The sequence below is a fragment of the Lolium rigidum genome, chromosome 3, assembly GCF_022539505.1.
Source record: "Lolium rigidum isolate FL_2022 chromosome 3, APGP_CSIRO_Lrig_0.1, whole genome shotgun sequence".
Taxonomy (NCBI): Eukaryota; Viridiplantae; Streptophyta; class Magnoliopsida; order Poales; family Poaceae; genus Lolium; species Lolium rigidum.
Window position 1 is genome coordinate 287,832,658 of NC_061510.1, and position 9,531 is coordinate 287,842,188.

At 40.8% G+C, this 9,531-nt stretch overlaps 1 long non-coding RNA gene across 1 annotated transcript; it reads right to left on the reverse strand.

Moving 5' to 3' along the window:
- Window positions 1-3,007: 3,007 nt before the first annotated feature.
- Window positions 3,008-5,999, reverse strand: LOC124699628. The gene is made up of 3 exons (XR_007001457.1): window positions 5,746-5,999; window positions 4,618-4,843; window positions 3,008-3,101 (listed from the first exon to the last, which is right to left on the reverse strand). It is a non-coding gene; the product is annotated as an uncharacterized LOC124699628 (long non-coding RNA).
- Window positions 6,000-9,531: the final 3,532 nt, after the last annotated feature.

Below are 9,531 nucleotides of genomic sequence, written 5' to 3' on the forward strand. Positions count from 1 at the left end.
TTATAGAATATCATATTTGTTGATAGATTTTTATCTAAAAGTTTGTTCAAACTTCATTGGACCTTTTCAAAAACAATATAGGCTTTATTTCAGGGCCGGTTCTATCTTTCGTGTGGCCCTTGGGCAAGGCGATGAAAGAGGTCTCTAAGACTAATACATATGTACGCATACGATATGTAAATATAAAAAATTTACATCCAACGATACACATATAGTCTGAGATGTCTATAAATAATGCCATATATAAGGGTAGGAAGACAAAAGGAGTAGCAAAGTATAACAAGCACTATGTACGAAAACTCATCGATGTGCTCTTGAGGACAAGTGTGCTAATTTTTTGATTTTATTTTTAAATCGCACATTTTATTCAGCAAAAATTCTGCAAATAAATACGTAGCAAGATATATACATCTATATTCTGCGCCTGAAATTTCGTTGAAAATACATTGTATAGAAAAGGATAAATTTCTGACAAAAAAATACTCATATATAACAACTATATATTGTCAGAAATTTGTTTCTTCTACATCCCAAAATATTAGGAGTGTTCTAGCGAAACTTTACATGGATAAATATACCATGTATACGTATTTCCGAAATAAGTTCTATATTTTTTCCAAACTAAAAAATACAGTTTTCAAAAAATTTCAAACAAAGGACTCACTAGTGCCTAGGTGCACCAGTTCCGTGACCGTAGTATTCCCTGCTAATTTTATTACGGAAAATTTGCTACAGGACACCGTTATTTTCTGACGTTTGCCAAAACACACTGCTCGATTGTGTCGTTGCCAGGTACCATTACAATTTCGTGGCACATTTGCCAGAATACACCACCTAGCCGAAAACGGAAAGTTTTGCATTCTTCAAAACCAGTCATCCTAGGTAAAAGTGCAAAACTTTCCGTTTTCGGCTAGGTGGTGTGTTCTGGCAAATGTGCCACAGAATTAATACGCATCATATTGTTGTTGTTGAACCAGGGCTTCGAAAATCAATTGATGATTGATGAGTTTAACATTTAGTTCAAGTTTTTTATGCAATATATTAGCACCCCTCTTTCTCCCTTTCCCGCTCCGCCACTGTTTCGTCCACCACTAGGTGTACCAGATTGACTCTTGGAATTTCTTTGTTTAAGCCCTTACCTAATCATCATTAAGAACCAGATTAACTCTTGTGAACGGGCAACTCCTGATCTCAGCACATGCTTTTCATGTTCTCACTTTGTGGCTTGTTCTCAACTATGATTTGATTATTTGGGTAGAGGTTATGATGTTTGCTTGCACGTGCTTCACTTGGCACAGAAGGTAGTTCAGACTACCATGCCATCTATTGTTTAAACTAATCAGCAATGCATGTAGTTGACAAATAACAAGGTGACATGCATGTTTAAATTAAGGTTTGTGGCATAGTTCAGAGTATTGTTTTTATTGTTTGAAACCCTGTTTTTGCAGAACAGTGGATAGTATTTTAGGTGCTTGCTCGTAGCTAGTAAACTTGAGGTAGCAAAGCTGGCATTTTGCAGTTTCGTGGGTTTCAGTTTGTTTACAGTGGTTTCATGAGGTAACTGTTCTGCAGCAATACATATTCATCGGGACTGACAAACACACATGGTATTTCAGCAGTCTGAGGGCATTTCGTCTCTTTGTTATAATGCAGTTAAAATTTGCATCCTAAGTTGTGCTTCCGATTTAATCAAAATAGTAATAATAACTAATCAGTTTGACTAGCGATCAACCTGTGCCTGGTTTTAGCCTTCTATTCACCATGCCAATTAATGTTAAAGTTTTTTTAAAAAGGAAAACGTTAATATTACATGAAATGTGTGCTTAGCTAAATTTGTAGTACACTTCCAAGTCAATATTTGGCATGGAAAAGTATGTTTGGTGTCTCTGGCAAAGTATGTTGCAGTTTCTTCTCTGGCAAAGTATATTTGTAGTACAATTCAATTGATCGACTGTTGCATTTTCTTCTCTGGCAAAATATGTTTGGTGTCTCCACTTGTGCTGCTGCTGTGTTGCTTGACATAATTACCTCTTAACGGAGGATATGCATGCAGAGCAATCGGTGGGGAGGGGAGACGATCCGGTGGCTGTGGTTACATAAACTCGTCCTCTGTTGCCGTACTTCCCACCACCAACTGAGAACCAAGATGGCTTAGGGTAGGGCTCCCTTCGTCTTTGTGCTCCGAGAACTGATCGTCTACTACATCAGAAGTCAGAGCGCCTTCCTGGAGCCTGGAGGGGGAGTTAGCATTCAGGCCTCCTGCGTGGCGACGTGAGGTATGTGAGTTTACGCGTTGCGGATCTTGGGTTCTTGTTCACTGACTGGTTAAGATGATGTCCTTGCTCCTAGTCATCCCATCTCCATCACCGCAGAATCCTGTTCGACGGAATGGCTGAGAGGCGACGATAGTATCAAGAAAGTGGCAGTGGCTATCGACAAGGACCCCTTCGAGGACCTCCTGGAAGACGTGATCCAGCTCTTGCTGTCGTTCCTGCCCTCGCGAGATGCCGTGTGGACGTCCATGGTCGCTCGCCGCTGGCGCAACCTCTGGAAGTCCCTGCCATCCCTGTGCCTCAACGATGATGAGTTCTACTGTGAGTACGAGAGTGCCGAGGACTTCAACAATTTTGTTAACAAGCTACTTGAGTTCCGTGACAGGACGGTACCTCTTGATGTATGTGAGATCTATCCCTATCCGGGTGACTGCCAATCTGAGGCACACCGATATGTTGAATCGTGGGTTCAGTATGCCCTCTCCTGCAAAGTCTCAGTGCTTCGAATTCTGAGCCCTTTTGGTGGCCATGACCCTATGGAGCTATCGAGGAACTGTTATCTCCAAGCACTTGAGAGTTTTAGAGCTTTATCATTTGGTGTTGGAGGAACGCCCTCTAGATCTTTTGAGCTGTCATGCACTAGAGAAGTTGGAGATAAATGACTCTATTGTCAACCTTGGGGATATCTTTCCCAAATCTTTACGGCATCTGAAAATCATTTATGCATCCCTTTCTTCCATGGATGCACCCCGGCCTCGTATCTCTGCTCCAGGTCTGGTTACCTTTGAACTAGCTGACTGTTCTGAGCCTATTCCCTTGCTTGAGAGCCTGCAATCATTGGTAACAGCATATATCAGGGTTAATGAGACATGTGATGGATCTTCTGTTCAAGATGATAGCTCTGTCCTTCTTGAAGGTTTGTCAGGCGCCATAAATTCAGAGCTGATTTGTGAAACGTGGTCTATGGTATGTTTGCTCTTTTCCTAACTTCTTGTGTTGACTGTCTTCCAATATCGGATCCTTATATCAACTATCACTGAATCAAATCATGCTCAACTGGTTACTAATGTCCAATTGCATGATTTTTCATGAATCCACTCTTTTTGTTCATCTTGTTTACATAAAGACATGCCCTGTAATTGGTCCGTGAAAATAGCAGTACATTATACATACATATTGCTAGTTGATGCTTCTGCCATGGTACTATTCAGAAGCAAGATTCTCATTTGTTTTTGAACCATTTCAGTTTCTGCGACAATTTAGAGGTATGTCTTAAAATAGTTTTTCCATGTGAGTAAACAAAAATAAATTGGTTATGTGTATATCATTATCTTCCCTCAATGGATTAATGGACAAAAATTGATAAATCCTATATTCGATGCAGTATAATTTTATCATATCTTCTGATGTTAGAACTTGAATTGTTCTTTGATTCACTGCACTTTGTTTAGATTTTTAGAAAGGACTTGAAACGGTGTCCTATGTTTAAGGACTTGAAATGGTGTCCTATGTTTGGCAAGCTAAAAACCGTGCTGCTCAATGAATGGTGTGTGGGTGCTAACTTCACTGCACTAGTGTACTTTCTTCAGCACTTACCAATTTTAGAGAGGCTTTCGATATTACAAGGTATATGTGTCCTACTATATTATAGCTTTTTTTGTTGAATGTGCCATGGAACTTCTGATTCATTTGAGTAAAATCTTATGTTTGTGACAGCACTCTGTCATTGAAACAGATGAAAGCTACAACCCAAAAGAACATTTCCTGGTGTCAAAGCATCTCAAGGTTGTTGAAATCTATTGTCGTGAGGAAGAAGTGTATCCATGGAGTAACTCCTCTGCAATATAACATTAAGCATGATAAAAATAGTTCATCAGGTAAGTAACTATTACTGATATATAGACATGCAGAACTCAGAGTTCTAGAAAAAAAAACATTCACTAATGTTTCTGTAGCCATGTGTCGATAAAATCAGAAATTTTCAAAAAATTGAAATATTCTTATAAGTAAACCTTGGAATACTTTCAATTTTAAACACTGGATATTTCAACTATTCAATGATGAAAATAGCCCTCTCAGAATGTTATCTGCTTTACATATATTACTGGAAATGTGCTTACGCCATAGCAGCACTATATAAGTTCATGAAGATAATTCGGCTGATAAGTGAAATAAAATAAAATAAGTAAATAAACAATATGAGATACTTTTTATTATTCAGTTACTTCGAGTGTCCAGGAAATGCTTCATTTAATAGCTCATCTTTACAGTATCTGCATGGCGAGGTCTGAGTGTTGTTCGTTGATCTAATGGAACACTTGTGCTACTCTCTAATTGATTGTACCTTTTCATGTTTCAGCCTTCAGTTTCCAGCAGACGAAGTACAACAGATGTTAGTATTGGCACCACGAGGATGATGTGTTTTGTGTTCCTGGATTGTTTGTCTGTCCCTGTTCCATTCATATGACTCCCGTCCAGAAGTAATTCATATACCATGCTCAAAATCGAGTTCAGCCATGTTGTACATTTACTCATTTCCAGAACTCGTTGTCAGGTCCCAACTGATTTTCCTGTTGAAGAAGTGATTTATTTGGAACTTTCAGGGAACTTGTACACTGTCAAATTGAATGTAATATTCTGAGTGAAATTGCTTGGTACAATAATAAAATGGTGAAACACCTTTGTCTTTAGTGTACATAAACCAGGCAATGGTGTGGGCCTACTAATCAAGTGTATGCAATGTAAGTTTAACTTATGCATGTGGTATCTGGCCTGTTCTGTCAAGTAACCTTTCATGACGATGCAAACCTTAAAAAAACGCAGTACTACTTCTTGATCCGTCGCATAATAGAAGATTTTATTACAGCCAATATACTTCTTTATCCTTTCAAAAACACAGTATGTACTAAGTTCTTCCTCCGTCCCATAATATAAGGTTTTATTTCAGCCAATATACTCCTTTATCCTTTCAAAAACACACTATGTACTAAGTTCTTCCTCCGTCTCATAATATAAGGTTTTATTCAAACCAGTATAATAGTATAGTTGTTGTAATAAAATCTTATATTATGGGACCGATGGGTTATAATTTCTGGGTTCATGTTTAACTCACTTTACATGAAAATTATCTGACTTTACAAGAAAAATGCAAACTAAAATGTCAATCGAAACCTGAAAGTTGTAACAGAACGTCTGAGGCATAAGGGAGATAAAATTTAGCTGTCGAAACACCACTTTCTCAATGTGACATTAGTTGTAGCAGAAAAACGTGGCACTCAAGTTGCTTCACAGATATCCACAATGGAAACATGGATTACATCACGAGAGATTAGATTGCCATAGTTCTGTGAACAAATCACTATTTCTTTCTTTTAGGGTGCCAAATCACTATTTCTGCGCCTACTACCATGAACTAATGCATACCAGAGCACAATGTGCAATATTAGGTATGAGCCTGAGATATAGGATGAACCTTTAGTGTCTCCATTCAAAGCTGGACATCAGAAAGCATTTTCCCAGCATGATTTGCTGCATACGCATCAGCAAGACCAGGAACAGCATCCTTGTTACTGTCGATGTATGTCGCTAAAATATGAGAGTTTTAGAAATTTTAAATAAGCTTACAATTAAACCTTAAAATACCTTTAAATTTTGAACGCTTGACATTCCACTATTGAGTTGTAACTAACACCAAGCAAGATTATATCTATTCTTCCCATAAGTAAACTATTACTCAATACCCACAATCATTAATGTTTCCGTAGTCTACATGTGTCGCTAAAATCAGATTTGTGTTAAAAAAATGAAATAAACTGACGATTAAACCTTACAATACTTATTAAATTTGAACGCTGGACATTCAACTATATAGTGAATTTAGGAAAGAAAAAGGTCTTATCAGAATGTTACATCATAATATGCCTTACATATTTTAGTGAAAATGTTATTAGGCCAAAGCAGCATCGTATACAGATTTATCAAAATAATTTGGTCCATAAGTGAAAAAGGAAATTTAACAAACAAACAATTTGAGTTTTTTTTTTCACCTTTTAGTTACTTTGTGCGCCCAGGAAAATGGTTCATTTAAGCTAATCCTTCCAGTATCTGCATAGCGTTGTTGAGTTGTATGTTGGTCTAATGGTGTACTTCAATGACTGTCTTAATAGATTGAGACTTTTCATGTTGCAGGCTTCAGTTCTGAGCAGAAGGACTAGATCAAATGCCTGCTATTCCTGGTTACAGACTTCCATGTTCCTGATGTTTTACTTAGAAGTTTCAGGGAACCTGCCTACTTTGAATTTGAATGTAATGTTGTGAGTGAAACTCCTTGGTACGAGAATCAAATGGTGAGACTCTTTTGGATAGTCGACATAAACCAGACCATAGTGTTAGCCTACTAATCGAGTTTATGCAAATTAAGTTTAACTTATGCATATGGTATCTAGCCTGTTCTGTCAAGTAACTTTCATGGTGCTACCAAAGATAACATTTTAGTTTCTGTGGTGATCGATTTGATGGTTATGTTCTTATGTTTGGCTCTCATCACTTGTTTACTGAAGATGTTTAACTTATATCCTCCCTCATACCATAAATATATGATGTTGTGGACATGCCTTTAGGCAAAATTTGAAACTTTGACAGGCAATATCAGCTTAGTTATTAAGATTGGAAACTTGAAAATCTAACGTATAATTTTTTCTTAGTACTTCTGCAATCTTATATTTTTTCTCAATCTTAGTACATACGTATATGACAATAGAAATTAGTGGGAAATTTTACTTCTTCAAGACAATATCGGTATCGAAAAAGTAATCTACTCGAAGTTGCGATACTGAATGGATCAACAGTGATACTACTCTGTTCTCTACAGAAGTGATCAATGAATACACACTTATGTACCCTCGAGTAACTGCTATGGTGCTATTTGGCCACTTTCTAAGTGTGTCATGGGATTATGTGCATAATTTTGTTGTTGTTCCAGGAACATATTTTGATGTTGTGAAGGGACCAAAATATAAAGAAATGAACGGAGAAAACATTTGTTTGTTTCAGTGGGGACACATGTGATTGAAGTAACAATATTTGATCTGTCCATGGTTTAGTGGTTGAATTCAAATGATTTGTATATGTAGATTTGGCATGACATTATGTGTTGAAATTACACGTAAAACTGTGCAGTTCATTGGAGTTGCAAAACGGTATGTTCCAATTTACATGAAAAAAAATCATGAACCATTCTGGTGTCCTGTCCCAGGTAAAGCTGTAAAAAAAATCAGTGAAGTAACGAATGTGCATAGTTAGGCAAAAACAATTTGACTACGGACGAAAAAAATGCAAACTAAAATAGCAGTGGAAACCTGAAAGTTGTAAGAGAACGTCTAAGGCACAAGGGAGATACAATTTAGCTGTAGAAACACTACTTTCTCAATGTGAAATTGGTTGTAGCAGAAAAGTGAGGCAATCAAGTTGCTTCACAGACATCCACAATTGAAACATATGGATTACATCACAAGAGATGAGATTGCCATAGTTTTGACTATTTCTGCATCTAGTACCATGAACTAATGCATATCAGAGCACAATGTGCAATGTTAGGTATGAGCCTGAGATATAGGATGAACCTTTAGTGTCTCCATTCAAAGCTGGACATCAGAAAGCATTTTCCCAGCACGATTTGCTGCATAAGCATCAGCAAGACCAGGAACAGCGTCCTTGTTACTGTCGATGTACGTCGCGACGAAACAATCCTCACCATAGCCAACTAATCGACGGAAGCCGATGCTCTTCTTCATGAGTCCCTTAGCCTGCAGGATCTTGGCGACATAGTGCCGCTGTTTCATCCGCTTCTCGAGGCTGTAGGTGAACAGCATGGGCCTCTTGACGATGTACTCCGGGTCCAGACCGACCTCGGCGACCATGAAGTCTATCTTGCGACGAAGCTTCTCCTCGGACACTCCCAGGATGTGCGGCTTGTTGCGGACCGCGGCGCGCACCTGGTCCATGGAGCAACCGAGGGCGACCCTGAGGAACTCCATCCTCGCGGCGACCTTGTCCTCGCTGATGGAGCAGGCGACGCCGACCGCGTACTTGAAAATGTAGGAGGAGCGGGGCACGCCGAGCTTCTCGGCGCGCAGCACGAACGCCTTGACCCGCTCCGGGTTGAAGACGAGCAGCCTGGAGCAGGGCGTGGAGAGCTTGACAATATCGCAAACGGTTAGGCCGCACTGCTCGAGCAGCGCGATGTTGGGCTTGGCGACCTTCTCGAGATCACTGGTGAGGATGGACCTGTTCCGCTTGGCGGTCTGGAGGAGCTTGGTGAAGGAGCCGAAGAAGGGGATCCAGAACTCGAGCTTGGGGGTGATGTCGCAGGAGCGGAGCGCCACCGCGCGCGCCGACCAGGAGGAAGCTGGCGATCTTGGAGCGGTGAGGCCGAGGCGGTCGCGGAGCGCGGCGCGATGTTGTCCAGCCTGGAGCGGAGGAGCAGCGGGTGGGCGGCGATGTCGGGGCGGGAGAGGCCGACGCGGGAGAGGAGGGCGAGCAGGGCGTCGGGGTTGGAGGCGGACTTGAGGCTGAGGAGCTTCTTGGACGCCTTGAGTCAAGGCCTGGGCTTGGTTGACTTTTTTTTTCCCGTGCGCGTACATCGAAAATCCTGTCAGGCGAGAGAGATAAAGAAGTGGTCGGTCGCCGTTCCCCCCTTGACGGCACTTCTCGCGCGCTGTCCCGGAAGACGCGAGGCGAGCTGACGGACTACAAAGGCTGACTGTCACGCATGAATTAATGCATATACACGCGCGCACGCCCGATTACTCCATTTGGAAACTATTAAATTCCATTTAATATGCGCGCACGGCCGATTACTCGAGAATCTTCATTACATTGACCGGGATTACTGATTCTGATTCCATCTCCATCTCCACCTTGGTTCCGTTCCGAGACGGATCAAACATCGTACGCCGTCCTTCCTCCTTATCTATATCTATATCTATATCTATATACCTAATAATAAAGGAAGGATTATTTCCTTGGTCCAACACTTTTTTGGACCGATTTACCCTCCCACCAAATCGCATAATACTACAATCTGCCATGGTACCGGTTCTATTTTATATTTCCTGCTCCCACCGAGACAGGCGCAGGCTCGCGACGCACTAGCCCCCCTTCTCGTGCCTCCCGCTCCGCTCCCAGGCAGCCGCGACCGCAGCCCGCTTCTGGTGGTTGCAACCGGAATAGGCGCGCAGCTCCTCTACCGCCCCATCGC